The following is a 21,347-nucleotide window of genomic DNA, read 5'->3' as shown; positions in this document are numbered from 1 at the left end:
CTTCCTTCCTTCCTTCCTTCCTTCCTTCCTTCCTTTCTTCCTTCCTTCCTTCCTTTCTTCCTTCCTTCCTTCCTTCCTTCCTTCCTTCCTTCCTTCCTTCCTTCCTTCCTTCCTTCCTTCCTTCCTTCCTTCCTTCCTTCCTTCCTTCCTTCCTTCTTTTCTTCCTTCCTTCCTTCCTTTCTTTCTTCCTTTCTTTCTTTCTTCCTTCCTTCCTTCCTTCCTTCCTTCCTTCCTTCCTTCCTTCCTTCCTTCCTTCCTTCCTTCCTTCCTTCCTTCCTTCCTTCCTTCCTTCCTTCCTTCCTTCCTTCCTTCCTTCCTTCCTTCCTTTCTTTCTTTCTTTCTTTCTTTCTTTCTTTCTTTCTTTCTTTCTTTCTTTCTTTCTTTCTTTCTTTCTTTCTTTCTTTCTTTCTTTCTTTCTTTCTTTCTTTCTTTCTTTCTTTCTTTCTTTCTTTCTTTCTTTCTTTCTTTCTTTCTTTCTTTCTTTCTTTCTTTCTTTCTCCTTTACCTTCTGTCTTAGAATCAATAGTAAGCCTCAGTTCTAAAGTAGAAGAGCTGTTAGAGTGAGACAACTGGGGTTAAATTTGCCCAGGGTCACACAGCTAGGAAGTGTCTGAGGCCAAATTTGAACCCAGGTCTTCTCATCTTCAGGTCTGACTGCCCCTATAATGCATTTTCACTGACTGTCCACAGTGCTTGGAACTAACTCTCGGTCTACATCTCTCTTTCTGGTTTCCCTGACTTCCTTCAAGTTTCAGCTAATCTTATTATAACAAATGTATATAGTCAAGCAAAGAAAATTCCTTCAATGGACTCTATTGAAATTATATGTGTGTGTTTACCTAAATAGATACATATCTCTATCTACATATGTCTATATGTCTCCTGTACCTGAAATCTATCACCTCTCTGTTGTGGATGGCATTTCCCATCTTAGAATCATGAATACAATTATATTGATTGTACTTTCAAGGTTGTTTGTTTTTACTGTTTTGTTTTTTTGTTGTATAAATAGTTCTCTTGGTTCTGCTAATTTAATCTTTTTTTAGTTTATGAAAGTTCTCAAAATTTTTCTTTTTTATCATATTGATGTTATAGTAGAAATTATTTTACTCCTGCTTATTTCACTTTGGGTCAGGCCATGTAAGCCTTTCCATTTCTTTTTGAAATGATTTATTTCCTCATTTCTTACAGCATTCCATCCTAATCTTATACCACAATGTATCTAGCCATTTTCCAGTTGAAGGGCATACCCTGTTTTCCATTCTTTTGCCACCACAAAAAGAGCTGCTATAAATATTTTTATACATAGAGGGTCTTTCCCTTTCTCTGATCTCTTTTATGTAGAGGCCTAGCAGTGTTCTAACCAGCTGATCTTGTCTATTTACTCTTTCCAGATACTGAATGCCCCAAACTTCAGTGGTTATTGATTGATTACCACAGGGAGAGTTGAAATACAGTGGAGAAGAGAAGAGTGCATGCCACCCAAGGAGGGCAGAGAAACTTCGTCCTTGCTAAAGAAGTCTGGAAGAAGCTATGTGGAGCTAGGGTTAAAGAGCAGGAATCAGTCAGGCCTGGTGCAGTGGCCAATCAGCCCGAGCAGTGGCTCCCCTGTACACCATGCATAGGAGTGGATACCTGCTGGAGACCAGGGAACAAAGTCCTATAATAAATTTCCCTGGCAGAGAGGACTTCAGCCACTTCCTCCTTCCTCTCTTTCTTTTCTTCCTTCTCCACCAGCACACACTGACAAGAGAAATCCTTTAGCATCAAATCTCCACCACCCTAGATTTCCTCTTCTGTTCTCTCAGGGCTGTGGAGGTGAAGAAGGAGAGAGACCCCTGATGTCAGGTAGAAATCAAGGTCTGCCTTTCTGACAGGTAAGAGACGACTTGTTCGCTGGGCTTTCCCCTGCCATTCCGCTTAGAAGGACAAACTGGAGGGAGGGAGAGAGAAGGGAGTCCCAGAGTGGAAGACCATTACTGGGCATCAGAATCAGATCCATGGGCCAGGAGGTAACAGAACTGTGGGAAAAGCTGCCAGGTTGAGAGCAGAGGTCTTGGGATGAGTATACCACTCACTCACTGCCAGGTGGATGAAAACAAATTACACAGAGACACGTCTTTTCTTTTTTCCAAAGATTTTTTACTTTCCCAATTATATGCAATAACAATTTTCAACATATATTTTCTGAAATTATAAGCTTCGAATTTGCCTCCCTCCTTTCCTTACTCACTTCACTCCTCTCAGAGACAGGAAGCACTCTGATCTGGGTTATACGTGAATTATCATGCAAACCCCACGTCTCTGTTGGTCATTGTAAGAGAATACTCCTGTAAAGCCAAAACCCTCAAATAAAAGCAGAAAGAAACAAATGTGAAAGATGGCATGCTTTGATCTGCATCTGACTCCAGCAGTTCTTTCTCTGGAGGTTGATAGCATTCTCAGTAATAAGTCCTTCAGAATTGTCCTAGATCAGTATATTGCTGAGAACAGTTCAGTCTTTCACAGTTAATCATCTTACAGTATTGCTGTTACTGGAGACATATTGTTTCAAGAATGACTAGTGTGGCAATTTTTGCTTGGGCTGTGAATGTTTATGTGGGCTTTATTTTTTAGTTTCTTGTTTTCTTCCTTCCTCTCTCCTCTCCTCTCCTCTCTTCTTCCTTCCTCTCTCCTCTTCTCTCCTCTCCTCTCTTCTTCCTTCCTTCCTTCCTTCCTTCCTTCCTTCCTTCCTTCCTTCCTTCCTTCCTTCCTTCCTTCCTTCCTTCCTTCCTTCCTTCCTTCCTTCCTTCCTTCCTTCCTTCCTTCCTTCCTTCCTTCCTTCTCATTTATTTCTTTGCTTTTTTCTTTTTATGGGGAATAGTTGGAAACAGATTCCAAATAAAAAATATTTTTTAAAAAGAAAACATCTGAAGGGGAAGTAACACTGGATTTGGGGTCAGAGGGTTCAAATTCTGGATAATCTATTCACTACCTACAAACTTTTAGGAAATAAAAATCTCTCTGGAGTTCAGTTTCCTCATTTATAAAATGAAGGAGTTGACTAGATCATCTTTAATGTCCCTTCTAGCTGTAATACTATGATCCTATATTTTGTTCATAATACTACATGTAATATTTCTGGGATGCAATTTCAAAAAACATAGTTTTTCAACACATGTTGATTTGTCTGAGTGATCAGACTTCAAACTCTGAGGTTCACATAAACACAACTAAAAATTTAAAAGAAAAACTAGGAAAGGTTCCTTTAAAGGAAAACTAGATAGTGCCAAGAGACCAAACTGAATGAAACCAAGATTCCCAGCAGGAACTAAAAAATCAAATCAGAAATGAAAGGCCCTTAAAAGTGTATTTCATTGCCTTATATTCTTAGAGAGGCTTAGTTACAGGGTGTGGTCTAGGACTTTTAGCAAGAGCCTGATCATTAGTTAAGGGCTGAGTACCATGAGGTGCCAGGAGGGATACCCGGCCAGCTGTCATGAATATGCCATTTATTACTCCCCTTTGTTTGTGTGATCTGTGACCCAATCAGTACTTTCAGTCATTTACTAAGAACTTCCATATTCTGGTTATAAGACTCCTATTTTTACAGATGGAAACTGAACCCCGAGGAAAAGAGATTTTCTGAAGGTGACACAACTGTAATATGAGAGAACCAAGTTAGCTATTCAGGTTTCTGGTCCTGAGCTGTATTTTTAGATTACACTGCCTCCCCAACAGAGGATTCTATTTGAGGCAGGCAGGTAGCATAATGAATAGAATGCTGGGTTTGAAGTCAAGCAGATCCATGTTCAAATCTGACTCTTAATAGCTATGTGACCCTGGGCAAGTCACTTAAACCCTGTCTGCCTCAGTTTCCTCACCTGTAAAATGAAGATAATAGGTCCTTCTTCCCAGAGCATTGTGAGATTCAAATGAGATATTTGTAAAGTGTTTATCAAAGCATTTTGAACATAGTGGGCACTTAAATATTTGTTCTCTTCTTCTACCATCAGCCTACTAATTAATATTTATTTACATAGAGGAAAAGCTTGGATTATGCTATTAGTTCATGGGATCCTAACACCTCTGTGGTGAGTTACTTAGTGCTTAAAAATCTTACAATCTAATTACTAATCTAATAATGACAATTTTACAATATATAGTGCCAAAATGAAAAGTGAACTGAAAAAATAAGATGCTAAATGCCTGATGAGGGGTCCAAAGAGTAAGTCCAGGTAGAGTAGAGGAGAAAATATTCCACATGGAAAATGTGATGAGTTAAGACACAGGAGCAGACAAAACCAAGGAGATGGGGAGGGGCATGGGGAGGAAAACAGCCTGCCTGGGAGGATGAGGTTTGTAGGAACAAGCAGGAGGCAGCTGGGTGGCACAGTGAATAGAACCCTGGACTTGGAATCAGGAAGACTCAGCTTCACACGTTCAATTTCAGCCTTGGATATTTACTAGTTGTGTGACCCTGGGCAAGTCACTTAGCCCCGTTTGCTTCACTTTTCTCATCTGTCAAATGAGCTGGAGAAGGAAATGGTGAACTCTTCCAGGACCTTTGCTAAGAAAACTGCTAGTCAGACACGACTGAACAACACACAAAACAGACAAGTCGAAGATGAAAGTTTGGAAAGATTGGGGGCCCATCTGTGAAGAAGGATCACAAATGGCAAACTGTGGAGTTTAAACTGCCTCATGAGCAATAAGAAACGATTGAAAGTTGATGGGCAGGAGAGTAATATTATGTGAGGAAAAGGTGAGACATAGTTCAGGGGTGGAGTGAGCTTCCAGAGTCAGGAGAAGGTATGGCAGGGTAGAGGCAGTTCTAGGGAGATGAGTAGCCTCGACTAAAGGTCAGGAGACCAGTGAGGAGGTCATTGTCCATGCCAAGTATGAACTGATAATGGTCTCCATAGGGGTGGGGACTGCCATGATAGAAAGGAGGATGGGGAGGAAGGAGAGCAGTGGAATAGAAGAGGAGGGATGCTGGTCGGGGACCAGAGAAAATGGGTTACTGCCACAGCTCTGAGACTTTGCTGGCCATTTGATTTGCTCAACCTTTCTGGGCCTTAGTTTTATCTTCTGTAAAGCGAGGATGTTGGACTAATAATCTCTAGATTTGTACTTTGGGGATGGATGTGAGAGTTATCCTGATGAAAACATGAACAAAGCTTGGTGATTAACTAGGAATAGATGAGTAAAAGATGGTTGAGGTTTTAAGCCCAAGTTGCTATTTGACTCCAAATGGATCTCAGTTCTTCTATTGACCACCTTGTGATTTTAGACAAATCATCTCGTTTTTCTAAACCTCAGTTTCCTCATCTGTAAAATGAAGGTATTAGATGAAATGATCTCTGAGGTTTCTTCCAGCTTGAAATTGAGGATTGAGATCCTCCATGTATAACAGTCAAACTGGAGAGGGGTAAAATGTAGGATCAACCCTACTCGTGTTCCTCTCTTCAAATGACAGACAAAATTATGTCTGCTTCATAGTGTAGGATCTGCACCAATTCCTAGAAAAGCCCAATTCTAATTTAGTTTTTCTTTTTTTTGTGCAAAGGCAATAAGCTTTGCACTAGAAATGACTGAACAAAAATAACTAACAGGGAATTGCTACTCAAGATAAATGGAAAGATAAAAAGAGTGCCTGACTGTCCTTGATGAATTCAAGTCACCTGGCACAGAGGAACTACATCCTTGAGTACTAAAAGAATGGGCAGAAGGAGTGCTGAATCACTATCAATGATAATTGAAAGGTCATGGAAAATTAGACTGGTGCCATAAAACTGGAGAACACCAAGTGTTCATTTTCAGAAAAGAAAATAATTATAGCAAACACTTACACAACATTAAAATTGCAAAGTGCTTTACAAACATTATCTCATTTTGTCCTCTCAACAATCCTGGGAGGTAGAGGCTTTTATTATCCCAATTTAACGAATGAGGAAACTGAGGCTTGCAGAGCCTAAGAGACATTGTGTAAGGTCACAGAGCTGGTAAGGCTTTCAGCTCAGGCCTTCCTGACTCCAGGCCCTGATCTCTCTCCATTATACCAGTCAGCTGCAGAATAACATCTACAAATTACAGACCTTAATTAATTAATTCAGACTTTGATTCATGGGAAGACTCTAAAATGGATCGTTAAAAAGACAATTGATTTAGCAATGATCCTAAAAGAGAAAGCAGAAATTTCAAAACAAGGCTTTCTGAAAAAAAATCATGAAAAATTATCTGAATTTTCTTTTATGACTTAAGAGTAGATGAGAAGAATGCTTTCTCTGTGGTTTACTTACATTTTAGCAGAGTTTTGATAACGTATCTATACTATCCTAAAAGGAGCATATGGCTTAAATGATAATGCAGTTGATGGATTTAGAATTGGTTGCTTAGCTAGACTCAAAGAGTAATTGTTGCTAAATAGTTCAATGTCAGTGTGACTGGAGGTCTCCAGTGAAGTACCCCCCCCCACCTGTGTTTGGTTGGCCCTGTGTTGTTTAGTATTTTTATCCATGAATTGGATAAAGGGATAGATGATAGCCTTATCAAATTTATAGGCCACACAAAGCTAGTAGGGATAACTAGCCTATCAAATGACAGAGTCAGGGTTCAAAAAAAAGAATTTTGATAGACTCAACCCTGGATGGAACCTAATAAGATTATATTCAATAGAGATAAATAACAAAGTCTTGCTCTTGGGTACAAAAAAATCAACTTTACGTGTTTAAGAGAGTTATAGGTTAGGCAGAAATTGTTCTGAAAACTATTTTTTACAGGGGTTTGAGCAGACTGCAAGCTCAATATAAATTAGTGGATGATATAACAGCCAAAAAATGAATTTGAGCTCAGACTGCATAAAGAGAGGCATAGTTTCCAGGAATAGACAGTCACACTTTCCACTGCCCTTGTCAGACCTCATCTGGAGTATTGTTATTCTCTTTTTTTAGGGGGTCCATGGTATAAGAGGGTCATTGATCAGCTAGAAAGTGCAAAGAGGAGGGCAACCAAGATGAAGGACCTTGAATCTATGTCCTAGAATCAGTGGAGGGAACTAGGCAGGTTTAGACTTAAAAAAGAGACATGAGAACTGATTTCAATCAAGCATTTGAAGGACTGTCATGTGGCAAAGGGAGTTGATTTGTTCTATTTGTTCCCAGAGAACAAAATGAGGAACAATGATAGAAATTACAAAGAGGAAAAGTTAGGCTTAATATCAGCAAAAACTTCTTCCTATCACTGAGAGCTGTCTAAAAATGGAATAGGCTGCCACAGAGGGATTGCCTTCTCCTTGGGCATCTTCAAGAAAAGGCTTGATGACTGTCGGGTATATTAGAATAAAGATTCCTCTCACACATTGATTGGACTAGATGGCTGATGAGGTTTCTGGCAGTTCTCAAATTCTATCATCATGTGAAGTTTAAGGTTTATTAAAGAATTTAGTAGAAAATTCCCAGTCACTGATGTTATCTGACTCTTAGATCACTCCAAGAAGGGATTTTCCCAAATTGGTTGAAAAGGTTGATGGGACATGTGTTGTTGGTAGAAGAGATATTTTAGGAACAGGAAGGACTTTTGGACTTCTTATATCACCCCTTATAACCATCTGCCTTCTTCGGATATCCCCATTTTCCTTTAGCTCCAAGGCCATATATATCACCATGGATTTTAAAGGTGAAAATGGCCTTTAAGGTCAATCCGGTCTAACCTTATTTTACAGGTGAGGAAATTGAGGGGTTACCTAGAAGTAGGTAGCAGAGCCAGGACTCACATTCACCCCCCTACTGCAGATCCAATACTTTTTCCATCCTAATGTAACACTGGATTTGGCCAATGTCTTTTATTCCCTTTTCCTCATTTGGGGACATTGTTTTTTCATATTTTATGAAATAAGCCTTTGTATGTACCCAGGGATGGCCTACTGCCAAACTGTGTCTGTCGTGGAATCCTTCCCTCCCATATAAACTCATCATTTGCCCTTTTAGGTTTCCTTTGTCTTAATTAAATTCATTCAACAAACATTTATTTGGCATTGCTATTAGGTTCAGCTATTAAGGGCAAGTGCAGTGGATAAAGCACAGGGCACAGAGTCAGGAAAACCACTGAGTACAAATCCTGCCTCAGCCACTTACTAGCTGGGCGCCCCACGCAAGAAATTTAATCCTGTTTGCCTCAATTTCTCATTTGTAAAATGAGCTGGAAACAGAAATAGCAGAGCTCTGGTATCTTTGCCAAGAAAACTGCTAATGGGGTCACAAAGAGTCAGACACAACTGAAGAACAACTGAACAACAATTAGATTTTGGAAAAGAGAAATAAAATAGACTCTGCCTTCTAGAATTTTACAATATAATGAAGTCACAAGGTCTGAAATATTTGTATTCTGAAAGAGGAGACTGGTGGGGGTCATGCTAAAAACTCAAAGTATTAATTTAAGGCATTCCAGACATTTTGATGTATACTATTGAGGAACAGAGTCTTCCCAGGACACTTGAAGCTTGGTGTAGAAAAGGGACTGGAAATCAAGAGACGAGTTCTAATCTAATCTGTGACAGAGGTGGGCTTAGAGTAATAAAACTTTTTTAAGCCTCAATTTTGCCAGCTATAAGATGAAAGAATTTAAAGATGACTTCTAAGGCTCTTCTATTTCTACACGTCTGTGCTTCTATCATATAGGTGGCTGCTTACAAAGGCTCATATAACTAGATAGTTAGACAAAGTATTTATTAAGTATTTACTGTGTCTCAAAGGCGGTGACATTAATACAAGTCACCAAGGCATTGATATTCAAATGGGGATATGGAAAGGAGCTTAGAGTTTATCTAGTCCAGTGGTTTACCCAAGGCCATATAGGTAATAAGGGACAGAACCTGTCCTCTAACTGCAATCATAAAATTGTATGTATGTGTACATATCTATGCATATATATATGTATATTTAAACCCTTACTTAATAACAACTCTAAGACAGAAGGGCGAGGGTTAGGCAAACAAGATTAAGTGGTTGACCCTGGTCCTGTTATGTATTGCTAAAGCGCCCTGGTATAATGAAAGAGGGACCTTGGACAAGTAGTTTGACTTTTTTATTGAACGAGAATTGTTCAATAAAATAGCATTTGCAATGACAATAAAATGTGTGGAATTTCAAATACTTCATCTGTAAAATGATTTATTCAGAGTCACACAGCTAGTAAATGTTAGAGGCTGGAACTGAATTCAGTTTTGCCTGACTTAGATCTAGCATTATATCTACGGTGCCATCTAACTGAGTTGTGTCTTAGAAATGACTTAAAAATCTATTAAATTTAATGTTTTCAGATATGTTATATAATATGTGAATAATAGTATTATCATTCTAACTCATTTGAAGGGTTAAGATTTTATAAAACTCATCAGCACAAGTTTCTAATAATGTGAGAATCGGGCTTAATCCAGCAAACATTCTAATAAATATTAAAAGTACAAGGTAGGGGGCAGCTGGGTAGTGTAAACCTCAAAATTTCTTAGACTTATAAATGTTGGAAATTTCACCATTGGGAAATTTCATACTTGAAAAATTTCCTATTGATAGTGGGTCTTGACTATTGGAATGTGAACCCCATTGGCATGGGAGGTTCCTTCTCTTCCCTTCTTAAGATTACTTTAGGACAGAAACCTTTTGCTGAACAATGGAAAGGACTTTGACCTATGCTTAAGCATAGAACAGGAATTTCTTTGAGTCATGATTGATTTTAGAATTGATACAATGGAGAACCTTGGAATCAATCTCCACCCTACTCAGTCCTAACAGGATTGAGTAAGGGCTGCAGCCTAGATCAAAATTTAATTATTCCAATCTCTACCCTACTCAGGTTAACAGGATTTAGAAAGGGCTGTAGCAAAGGATCAAAGATTTAATTATTTGAAAATATGACCTGCAACAGACATGTGCAAAGCCAGAGACCTCTGGGCAGTCCTGGGTTAAGCTAGAGCCTCCACTGGCACAGGGAAATTGATGGACAGGTGATTGGTAGATGTGAGGACTGAGGGGAGGGAACTTGGATGGTTTCCTTAAGGATAGGGGGGTCTGGAGATGGGAGGGGGTTGAGGAGTTTGTCGGAGTGGTTGCGGTGTGCTCTGAGAAGCTTGCGCTGAAGGAAGCTGAAGGTGGGGGCCCCCTAGACTGTTTCTCCATTTTTGGTCAGGTGAGTAATAGGGACTGATCTCCTTTCATTGCCCCAGCTATCTAAGGGCTTGGGCCTTTTGGCCCAGCCTAAACAGAAGGGGTATTTAAGCCCTATTCCCTTCTCTCCCCTTTCTCTCTCCCTCTATCTCTCTATCTCTAATTCCTTTCTTCCTCCCGTTTGTAATTAAAACTCCATAAAAGGTTGACGGCTGACTTGAGTTTTCATTAAGGAATTACATAGCTGAATTCCTTGGTGACCTTAAATTAATATATATCAGTCTTTTAAAAGTGATTTCCTTGTCACAGTAGCTCAGGGGATTGAGAGCCAGGCCTAGCAACGGGAAGTCCTAGGTTCAAATCTGGCCTCAGACTCTTCCCAGCTGTGTGACTCTGGGTAAGTCACTTATCCCCGCCCCCATTACCTAGCCCTTACTGCTCTTCTGTCTTGGAACCAATACACAGTATTGATTCCAAGACGGAAGGTAAGGGTTAAAAAAAAAAGTACAAGGTAATTTAGGGGAAAGGCAGAGAGGGTGGAGGGGAGTGAAGTTGGTAGTAGTGTGCCAGAGCTAGCTCAAACAAACTCAAAAGAACCATTAAATTTTCAGTGTGAGTATTTATTCACACCTTGGAAATCAGCAAATACTACAAATCAGGGCTTGATTTACTGTTTTGTTGATGGTTCAGTCTTAAGAAAATGATGCCAAACTACTAAATGCATATTCATGCATATTAAACTTAAAAGTGTGATGTGCGCCCATTTTTATTGGGAAAAAGCTGGCTGTTAAAATTTATCATCACTCTACTCTAAATTAATTCACAGAGAGCTGATAAAGTCACCAAGAAAGAGCAGAGAGAGAAAAAGGAGAGAGAGAAGAGAAGAGGACCCAGAGCAGTGCCTTGGGAATAACCAAGAGTTTGGGATTGTGATATAGATGATGAGTCAGGAAAGGAGACAAATGAACAATTAGACAGGTAAGAAGAGAGCCAAAACATGAGATGTCTTGAAAATTCAGAAAGAAGAGAGGAGCCATGAGGAAAGGGTGGTCAATAGGATAAATGTAGCAAAGATGTCAAATTTACTGTCAGTCTTGCATTCTTTCCACTATGTCCTATTGCTGAAGAGCTATACTGCTCAATAAATTATTCAGAAGTGTATGGAGTATTGTTGGTGCCATGACCAATTACTGGCTTGTTCCTGGTACCACATTCTAAAATCATCATTAGGGTTTATTCAGGTGAGATGCTCCTTGTGCCGCTCATCTCGTGCTATGCTAAAGTTAGTTTCTCGCCTTTCCTATCTTTCCAAAGCATACCGTTGCTTTAGAAATTCATAACTAAACAGTCATGAATCCACAAAAATTGACTGTGACTTTGGGGAATCAAAGCTTTATAGGGCATTAGAACTGGAAGCTCTATAGGCAAACACAACTCAGTGTTTTAAGTTTCCTAGAATGTGTTGAGAAATCCATCAGAATTTCACATTTTTTAGCAGTTTTATTTTCTTACCTTCTCTTGCTATCACATGGGCCTGAGTTCTACAAACCAAACACCTACAATCCTATAAAACATGTCTATTAGTTTCCTCAGGTGAAAGGTTTTAGCAGGAGCTTCAAGTGAAGAATCAGAGAGGAAGAAATTGGGATAGTGGCTAGCAAGGGATTCTTTCAATTTCTATTTTACCTTCTGATTCAAGGGAATCTGGACAATTTTCTTTCATGGTTCTTGAAATAAGATATGTAGACTCTTTTTTTGTTATTGTTCATAGATTTCAGGTAGTTCAATTAAATTATCTCTCCTCAAACTGTTTTTCAAGTCAGTTGTTTTTTCTATGAGTTGCTTCACAGTTTTTTAGTTATTTAACTTTGTTCTATTATCTTGATGTCTCATAGAATCATTATCTCCCATTTGGCTAATTCTAACCTCCAAGGAATTATTTTCTTCAATATGTACCCTTTTTATATCTCTTTTCTCCAAGTGACAATTCTCTTTTCATATCTTCCTTCTCTAGTTCTTGCTTCTATTTCCCTTTTTTCCTACTGCTCTCATTTGATTTTAAAGTCATTTTTTTAGTTCTTTTTTTTTTTTAATTCTTGCTTTAACTCTTTTAGGAATTCTTGTTGGACTTATGTCAAAGCTGCATTTTTATTTGAGGTTTTTCCTGTAGGTTTTTTCAAGTCTTTTCTTCTAAGTTTGTGTCATGAGCTTCTATGTCATCATAATAGTCCTTTAGGACCAGATTCTTTTTTTGTTTGTTTGCTTGCTCATTCTTACAGTCTACTTCTTGACTTTGGATTTAATGCTAATGCTAACTGTGGTCACTTCTGGCTGGCTAGGGGTAGTTGGGGAGAATAATTTTGTCTCCTTATGTTCTTCTGCTGCTTTCACAGCTCAGGTTGTTGCTTTAGAAGTGGTATAATCTGGGGTGAGACTTCTTCACTACCCTCCTGGACTGAGTTCTTCAAGTTCCTAATCCAGCTTTGGGTCTATTGGCTTAATTTTGGTTTGGTGTTTCAGTTGACTCCTATTTGATTCTACCACTATCGGATGCCTGGGAGGTTCTACAGATTCATAACAATTGAACTGCTGGCTCTTTCTTTCTTTCTTTCTTTCTTTCTTTCTTTCTTTCTTTCTTTCTTTCTTTCTTTTTTAAAGAATATTTCTTCTTACTTTATTTAAAGGAAATTTTTACTCATCTTAAAGTTTGTTGTATTTTCCAGAATTTTTTTAAGATCACCATAAAAATTCAGCAATTATGAAATTTCATTAATCCAATGGTTTCAACTATCACTTTTGTGCTAATGACTTTCAAATCTATATCTCCAACTCCAAACTCCCACCTGTATTCCAGTCCTGATTCTTAAATTGCCTATAGGGCATCTCCAATTATGTGTTCCATTGTCATCTCAGAAGTCAGTCTGTCTAAAACTAAACTAATTAAGTTCCATTTCTGAAAGATTCTTCTGAACCCAATTTCCTTATGTATTTTATTTTCTTAGTCATGCAGGCTCCAAAGCTTAGTTACTTTTGACTCTTCATTCCCTTCCTCCCCATATACAGTCATTCATGAAGTATTCTTAATTGTTTTAAAACATTTCTTTAGTCAATGCATTTATCTCTATCCACATGCTGTTGTTTAGTCATTTTCAGTTGTGTCCAATTATGCATGACCCCATGTGGGGTTTTCTTGGAAAAGATATTGGAGTTGTCTCTATTTTATTCTTCAGCTCATTTTACAAGTGAGGAAGCCGAGGTAAACAACTTCCCAAAGATCACACAACTAATAAGTATTTGAAGCCAGATTTCATCTTAGGAAGAACAATTCTTCCTGACTTCAGGCTGGAACTCTATCCCCTGTGCTACCTAGCTATCTCCTATGTTACAAGGGAATCACTTTAAAAGACTGATATATATTAATTTAAGGTCACCAAGGAATTCAGCTATGTAATTCCTAAATGAAAACTCAAGTCAGCAGTCAATCTTTTATGGAGTTTAATTACAATAGGAGGAAGAAAGGAATTAGAGATAGAGAGAGAGAAAAGGGAGAGAAGGGAATAGGGCTTAAATACCCCTTCTGTTTAGGCTGGGCCAAAAGGCCCAAGCCCTTAGATAGCTGGGGCAATGAAAGGAGATCAGTCCCTATTACTCACCTGACCAAAAATGGAGAAACAGTCTAGGGGGCCCCCACCTTCAGCTTCCTTCAGCGCAAGCTTCTCAGAGCACACCGCAACCACTCCGACAAACTCCTCAACCCCCTCCCATCTCCAGACCCCCCTATCCTTAAGGAAACCATCCAAGTTCCCTCCCCTCAGTCCTCACATCTACCAATCACCTGTCCATCAATTTCCCTGTGCCAATGGAGGCTCTAGCTTAACCCAGGACTGCCCAGAGGTCTTCTGGCTTTGCACATGTCTGTTGCAGGTCATATTTTCAAATAATTAAATCTTTGATCCTTTGCTACAGCCCTTTCTAAATCCTGTTAACCTGAGTAGGGTAGAGATTGGAATAATTAAATTTTGATCTAGGCTGCAGCCCTTACTCAATCCTGTTAGGACTGAGTAGGGTGGAGATTGATTCCAAGTATCTCCATTGTATCAATTCTAAAATCAATCATGACTCAAAGAAATTCCTGTTCTATGCTTAAGCATAGGTCAAAGTCCTTTCCATTGTTCAGCAAAGGGTTTCTGTCCTAAAGTAATCTTAAGAAGGGAAGGAGAAGGAACCTCCCATGCCAATGGGGTTCACATTCCAATAGTCAAGACCCACTATCAATAGGAAATTTTTCAAGTATGAAATTTCCCAATGGTGAAATTTCCAACATTTATAAGTCTAAGAAATTTTGAGGTTTACAATCCCCCCTGATGATCATTGGGAGACTAGTCTCCCCATTGATCATTTAACATAATCATTTTGTAGTTCTAAATTCACTTCTAACTAAAGATATACACAATATTCAATTTTCTAAGAGAAATTAGAATAGTGAGAGAGGAAATAGAAAAGAAAAGAAAGCAAAACCAATGTTTGCTAGGCACATTGACAGAAAGCCAAATTAGGGACAGTCCCTTTTGGCATAAATGTGTACAGTTACAATAAATGTTCAATCAAAAGTTCAGTCCAATCAATCACATCCAAAGTTCATTCTTGATCTTCTTGATGAAGTGTAGGTTTTTGGCATCTTTCTGCAATACCTATCCCCGTGACCACCATGCTATTCTACATCCAGAAAAAATTTAGCAGCTTATTAACAAGTATCCTTTTTCCAGACTGTTATAATCTAATCAATCTTGTACATCCTTCAAATATTGAACTTCCTTAAATGGTGTTTGGAACATATGAAGATTTTAGTAAAATAAACAAAAAAAACTTTCAGTGATCTTTTTATGCATTCTACATAGTCCAGGCAACTTAGCCTAAAATAAAGGCCATTTACAATTTAATCCAGTGTTTTCCTACTAACCAGCTATATAAACCTTACACTTCAGTCATATGTGACTATTTACTTGTACTTTTATATTCCTTGTATTTTCACATTTTTATGCCTTTGTTAACTCCATTCCCTCTACTTTGTTTTTTTATTTTTTTAATTTTTATTTTTAACATTATTTTATTTGGTCATTTCCAAACATTATTCATTGGAAACAAAGATCATTTTCTTTTCCTCCCCACCCCCTCCCACCACCTCTCCCATAGCTGACGCATGATTTCACTGGGTATCACATATATTCTTGATTCGAACCCATTTCCATGTTGTTGGTATCTGCATTAGAGTGTTCATTTAGAGTCTCTCCTCAGTCATAACCCCTCCACCCCTGCAGTCAAGCAGTTGCTTTTCATCAGTGTTTTTACTCCCACAATTTATCCTCTGCTTGTGGATAGTGTTTTTTAGATCCCTGCGGATTGTTCAGGGACATTGCATTGAGACTAATGGAGAAGTCCATTACGTTCAATTGTACCACAGTGTATCAGTCTCTGTGTACAATGTTTTCCTGGTTCTGCTCCTTTCGCTCTGCATCAATTCCTGGAGTTTGTTCCAGTCTGCATGGAATTCCTCCACTTTATTATTACTTTTAGCACAATAGTATTCCATCACCAACATATACCACAATTTGTTCAGCCATTCCCCAATTGAAGGGCATCCCCTCATTTTCCAATTTTTGGCCACCACAAAGAGTGCAGCTATGAATATTCTTGTACAAGTCTTTTTACTTATTGTCTCTTTGGGGTACAAACCCAGCAGTGCTATAGCTGGATCAAAGGGGAGACATTCTTTTATCTCTCTTTGGGCATAGTTCCAAATTGTCCTCCAGAATGGTTGGATCAATTCACAACTCCACCAGCAATGAATTAGTGTCCCTACTTTGCCACATCCCCTCCAGCATTCATTACTTGCCTTTGCTGTCATGTTAGCCAATCTGCTAGGTGTGAGGTGATACCTCAGAGTTGTTTTGATTTGCATCTCTCTGATTATAAGATATATAGAACATTTTTTCATGTGCTTATTAATAGTTTTAATTTCTTTGGCTGAGAACTGCCTATTCATGTCCCTTGCCCATTTATCAATTGGAGAATGGCTTGATTTTTTTGTACAATTGATTTAGCTCTTTGTAAATTTGAGTAATTAAACCTTTGTCAGAGGTTTTTATGAAGATTGTTCCCCAATTTGTTGCTTCCCTTCTGATTTTAGTTACATTGGTCTTCCTTCCTTCCTTCCTTCCTTCCTTCCTTCCTTCCTTCCTTCCTTCCTTCCTTCCTTCCTTCCTTCCTTCCTTCCTTCCTTCCTTCCTTCCTTCCTTCCTTCCTTCCTTCCTTCCTCCCTCCCTCCCTCCCTCCCTCCCTTCCTCCCTTTCTTTCTTTCTTTCTTTCTTTCTTTCTTTCTTTCTTTCTTTCTTTCTTTCTTTCTTTCTTTCTTTCTTTCTTTCTTTCTTTCTTTCTTTCTTTCTTTCTTTCTTTCTTTCTTTCTTTCTTTCTTTCTTTCTTTCTTTCTTTCTTTCTTTCTTTCTCTGATCCTGAAAACAGAATCATACAGTGACTATTTGCTTCTGGAACGTGTTCTTTACTTAGCACATAGCTAGGACCAATGATGATTCCTCTCCATCCTAGATCCATGACCTAGAACCAGGCAGGAGGTGGCAGAGCTGCCAGATGGCACTTATTCCTGCATTCAGTGATTGTTCAAGGATCCTCTGAGATCTTTTTTCTGCCTCAAGTACATCCTGCCTTGGTGATTCCTTTTAGTCCCTGGATGTTAGAATGCTCTGGGCCATGCACTCTGCTAGCCAAACTCTACCCCCAGGGGCTTCAGACCTCTGTGTCTGTCTCCCTAAGCCTCCTTGGGCTGGAAAAAAATAACTCACTGTGACTTGATTGGCCTTTCCAAGCAGAATTTGGTCTCATGCATTATTTAGATCTTTGTCGAGAAGTTGTGTGGGCAAACTATCCTCATGATAGCTTATAGAGTCAGTAATGACAATCATACTAATGAGCAAGAAGGAATGAAGAGATCAGTTCCTGAATTTTACAAATGAAGAAACTGAAACCTAGAGAAGAGAAATGATTTTACTCATAATCACATGACTAATTCGTGGCAAAACCAAAACCGAAATCTCCTGATTCCCAGTTTAGTCAACTTTCTTCACATTATACTTCACATTTTTGGAGGGGACCAGATCTGAGTTCTATTTGAGGGATGTCAAATCTGGGACCACTCAGTTTTCTGACTCTCTGTTTTCAATCACTTCTCGGCTAAGAAAATGTGACCTGAAAGCAGATCTAAGCTGTGGTGATCTATCAGTCACATGTCGGCTTTAGTGCTAAGTATGATTTTCTATAATAAATAACTTACTTATCTTATCTATGGTGGGGGTTTCTGTGGCCTCCTTTGTCACAAGGATTATGCCTCCCTCCACCTTTGGCCAGACCACCTTAGCCTCCCAGGCTGCTGGTGCTGGCACCTCTCTTAGCTTCTTTCTTGGGGGTGCCCCGAGGAGTAGCATGCTGGGGCCAAATCAAGACTTGTGCCTCTGAAATTCTGGTAGGCTCCAGCTCAGGACTTGCCATTTTGTTTTGTTGATTGTCTAAACTTGAGAAAGTTTAATAATGCGGATCAAACTCAAAAGGATATTGATGGTAGTTCTATGTCCCTAGAAGCGCCAGTGAAACATTTACAAGGATGCCCTACTGCTCTTCTAATACAATGTCTTCCCCTTCAAGATCAGCATGCTGATTTCAGAGGTCAGGAATTCAAATTAACTGATACCAGCTTAGCCTTCTCTTCCGCCTGGGGATTCTGTGTACCGAGATCTGGGGTCTTAAAGCCAAAGCTACCTCACACATCCAATACTGAGGCACAGCCCAAGCGTCCCTTTCTCCTCAGATCACGCTGTATGCTCTTCCAACAGGCCAGACCAGCTCTGATGCCCAGTCTAGGGCTCAGTGAGTTCTCCAACACTATTACTGTCCTATCTGATCATCTTATTGAAGAAGGAAAGAATTTCCTAGATAAGTATGCAGATGGAGCCTCACTTGTTCACCATCTCCCAAAGGAGACCAGGATTCACTGAAGCCTTCGCCAAACCCCCTGTCTACACATTTCCCAAGTGCATGCCCAGAACATGCCTGGAGAGTAACCTCTACCCTTTCGTTCTATACTCAGCAGACGGGGGGAGTTCAAAGTACTGGGGCTGCTTGGAGTTAAAAGGCGCGGGCCTTTGCAAGGCTGTTTACATTGGAGCTTTTGTCGAAACACTTTCTTGGCTCTTATACAAGAGCTCCCCAAATTGGTTGGGCTCCCCCTGGCAGATCTCTAAGGCAGTTTTCCCCAGGTGTCCTCTATCAGCAGCTGACCCGGGCCTTGTCAGCACCCTTCCTGCCTCCTTGTTGCTCCCCTGATGCTGACACTTATTTGCTATGTGACGTTGGACAAATACTTTAAATTCCTCACCTGCATTTGGCCCCTTCTCTAGGCTCATTCTCTTAATTCCCTCTCCAGAGAGTGACTGGCTGCTCCTCCCTGTAAGGTCCTAGAGGTAACCCTGAGGGTTTGTGGCTCCTGGGAACACCTTCTCAATCTCTAGTACAATATCCTCCTGAATGAGCTGGACTCTTCTTGCCACCAACTGCTCCTACCCCGCAGAGGGCGGCCTCAAACTTAAAGCAATTACTGCAAAACACGCCGCCCTCCCCACAGGTGAAGGCCAGCAGCTCATTTCCTAGGCCTCAGAGTCCTTTCTGCTCTTCCTTCATGAAAGCTCACTTCTAGGTGCGACCTAACTGATAGACAAGCCACCACCTTGCTTGCCTGGGTTAAGCTGGCCACTCCTAAGAGTTGCTGTGCCATCTTCTCACCAGACAGCTATTGTGGCCATTGGCTCTGGGACTGGCTGTTGGTGGAACTTTGATGGCATTTATGACTCTCCTGCTTGCACTGTTCTCATAGGTGTTTTCATCCTGGAATTCAGAAAATCAGATTAAGATTAAGAAAAGAATCTTAGATTAGGCACCTTAGATTAAGAAGAGGAGAAATGCACCAGGAACTGAGGTGACAAATAATCATGGAAACATGGCAGCAGGTTAGAGGCTTAAGGCACCTGGAGAGGCTTTCCTTCCCCCTGCCTTTAAGGCTTTCACTAGTTTGTCCTCTTCACAAATTCTCACAGAAGAAAGCAAGAGGTTCAAATGAGATAATGTATGGAAAGCGCCTTGTAAATCTTAAAGTATTACATAAATATCAGCTATTAATGTTAGAGACAGTGTAGCATAGTTTTTAAAGACTGGCCTCAGAGCTAAGAAGACCTGGATTCAAATCTTACCTTTGATGCATTCTGCCTGTGTAGACCAGGACAAATCATTTAGCTTCCTAAAACAGTACACAATTTTCTAAGATTCTATGTTGCAAATAATGTGCTAACCTGCTGTAGAGGAAGAAATGTCTTTACCTGGTAGTTCCCTATAACAAGTGTCTGTAAACTATTCTTCAAGCCCTTCTCACCACCTGTTTTTGTTTGGCTTCAGGATAAAAATGCTTTTTATATTTTAAAATACAGCAAAGCCATATTTTAAATTGTAAAAATCATTCTTAAATCACTAGCTACCAGGCAGTATTTGGTCAATCCCTCCCCTACACAAATAAAATCAGAAGTTATTCCCCTATTATTATTTTTTTCTCAATTTTTCCTTTGCTGGACTTCAGAAAGAAAAGGGACACATTGTTCTCCTGCTTTTATTCTTTACATTTAATTTTCTATGAATTACTGTGTGGGTAGATAAGATGACTGTGTTTTGTTATTGAATGAAATGAAAGTATTGCGTTGTAAACTCATCTTTGGGAAGTTTACTGTAAGCATCTTTACCTTCAGTAGCAGACAGGATGTCAAAGATGATAAATGCTTCATCCTGTTTCTACCTGGTTTTGATTTCTTTTGCTACAACTCCACAGGATGAGAACCTTTCATTCTGAATGGCTTAGAGATTACAAGTGCTTGCCATAGTTTCAGTTCCAAGGCAGAAGAGCCATAAGGGGTAGGCAGTTGGGGTTAAGTGACTTGCCCAAAGTCTATGAAAGTAAAGCTAGGAAGTAGCTAAGGTCAGATTTGAACCCAGGACTGGTTCTCTTTCCACTTAGCCACCTAGTTCTATCCTTTTGTCTAATTCTCAAGATCATTTTGGGATATGTATTTATAATATGCAGAGCTGTCATCTGTTAGCTTATGAAAGATACTGAAAACAGACTGGCAGTAAGATGGCTACCGGATGGGTTGGAGAAAATAAAGGAATGCCAGGAATAAGGAAAAAGGGAAGGATTAAAAATATTTTTCCATGTTTACATGATTCATTTTCTTTCCCTTCCCTCTTCCCTCCCCATTCCCATTGCCAATAAGCCCGTCCACTGGGTTATACACGTATTATCACTTACACCTATTTCTATATTATTCATTTTTGCAATAAAACAATCCTTTAAAACCAAAACCTCAAATCATGTATCCATATAAACAAATGATAAGTCATTTGTTTTTCTTCTGTGTTTCTACTCCCACAGTTCTTTCTCTCAATGTGGGTAGCATTCTTTTTCATAAGTCCCTTTGGATTGTCTTATAGTAGCAAAGTTCATCACATTGGATTGTTCCACAGCGTTTCACTTTCTGTGTACAATGTTCTCTTGGTTTTGCTCCTTTCACTCTGCATCAATTCCTGGAGGTCATTCCAGTTCACTTGGAGTTTCTTCAGTTCATTATTCCTGTGAGCACAATAGTATTCCATCACCAACATATACCACAATTTGCTCAGCCATTCCCCAATTGAAGGGCATCCCCTCATTTTCCAATTTTTGGCCACCACAAAGAGTGCAGCTATGAATATTTTTGTACAAACATTTTTTATTATTATCTCTTTGGGGTACAAACCCAGCAGTGGTGTGGCTGGATCAAAGGGCAGGAGTCTTTTAGTGCCCTTTGGGTGTAATTCCAAATTGTCCTCCAGAATGGTTGGATCAATTCACAACTCCATCAGCAGTGTATTAGTATCCCAATTTTGCCACATCCCCTCCAACATTTATTATTTTCCTTTACTGTAATATTAACCAATTTGCTAGGTGTGAGGTGGTACCTCGGCATTGTTTTGATTTTCAGTTCTCTAATCTGGAGGGATTTAGAACACTTTTTCATGTGATTATTGATAATTTGATTTCTTCATCTAAAAACTGCCTAT

General features: G+C 39.4%; 1 protein-coding gene across 1 annotated transcript in view; it reads left to right on the top strand.

Moving 5' to 3' along the window:
- Positions 1 to 1,404: 1,404 nt before the first annotated feature.
- The window catches only part of MYO7B (myosin VIIB), a 145,314-nt gene continuing 125,371 nt past the window's right edge, over positions 1,405 to 21,347 (top strand). Inside the window, exon 1 of the mRNA XM_056793701.1 lies at positions 1,405 to 1,877. The gene's annotated coding sequence lies outside the window, so the exon portion shown is untranslated. The remainder of the gene's footprint in view (positions 1,878 to 21,347) is intronic.

This window comes from Monodelphis domestica, chromosome 4 (assembly GCF_027887165.1).
Source record: "Monodelphis domestica isolate mMonDom1 chromosome 4, mMonDom1.pri, whole genome shotgun sequence".
NCBI lineage: Eukaryota > Metazoa > Chordata > Mammalia > Didelphimorphia > Didelphidae > Monodelphis > Monodelphis domestica.
This window is presented reverse-complemented; position numbering and strand designations above follow the sequence as displayed.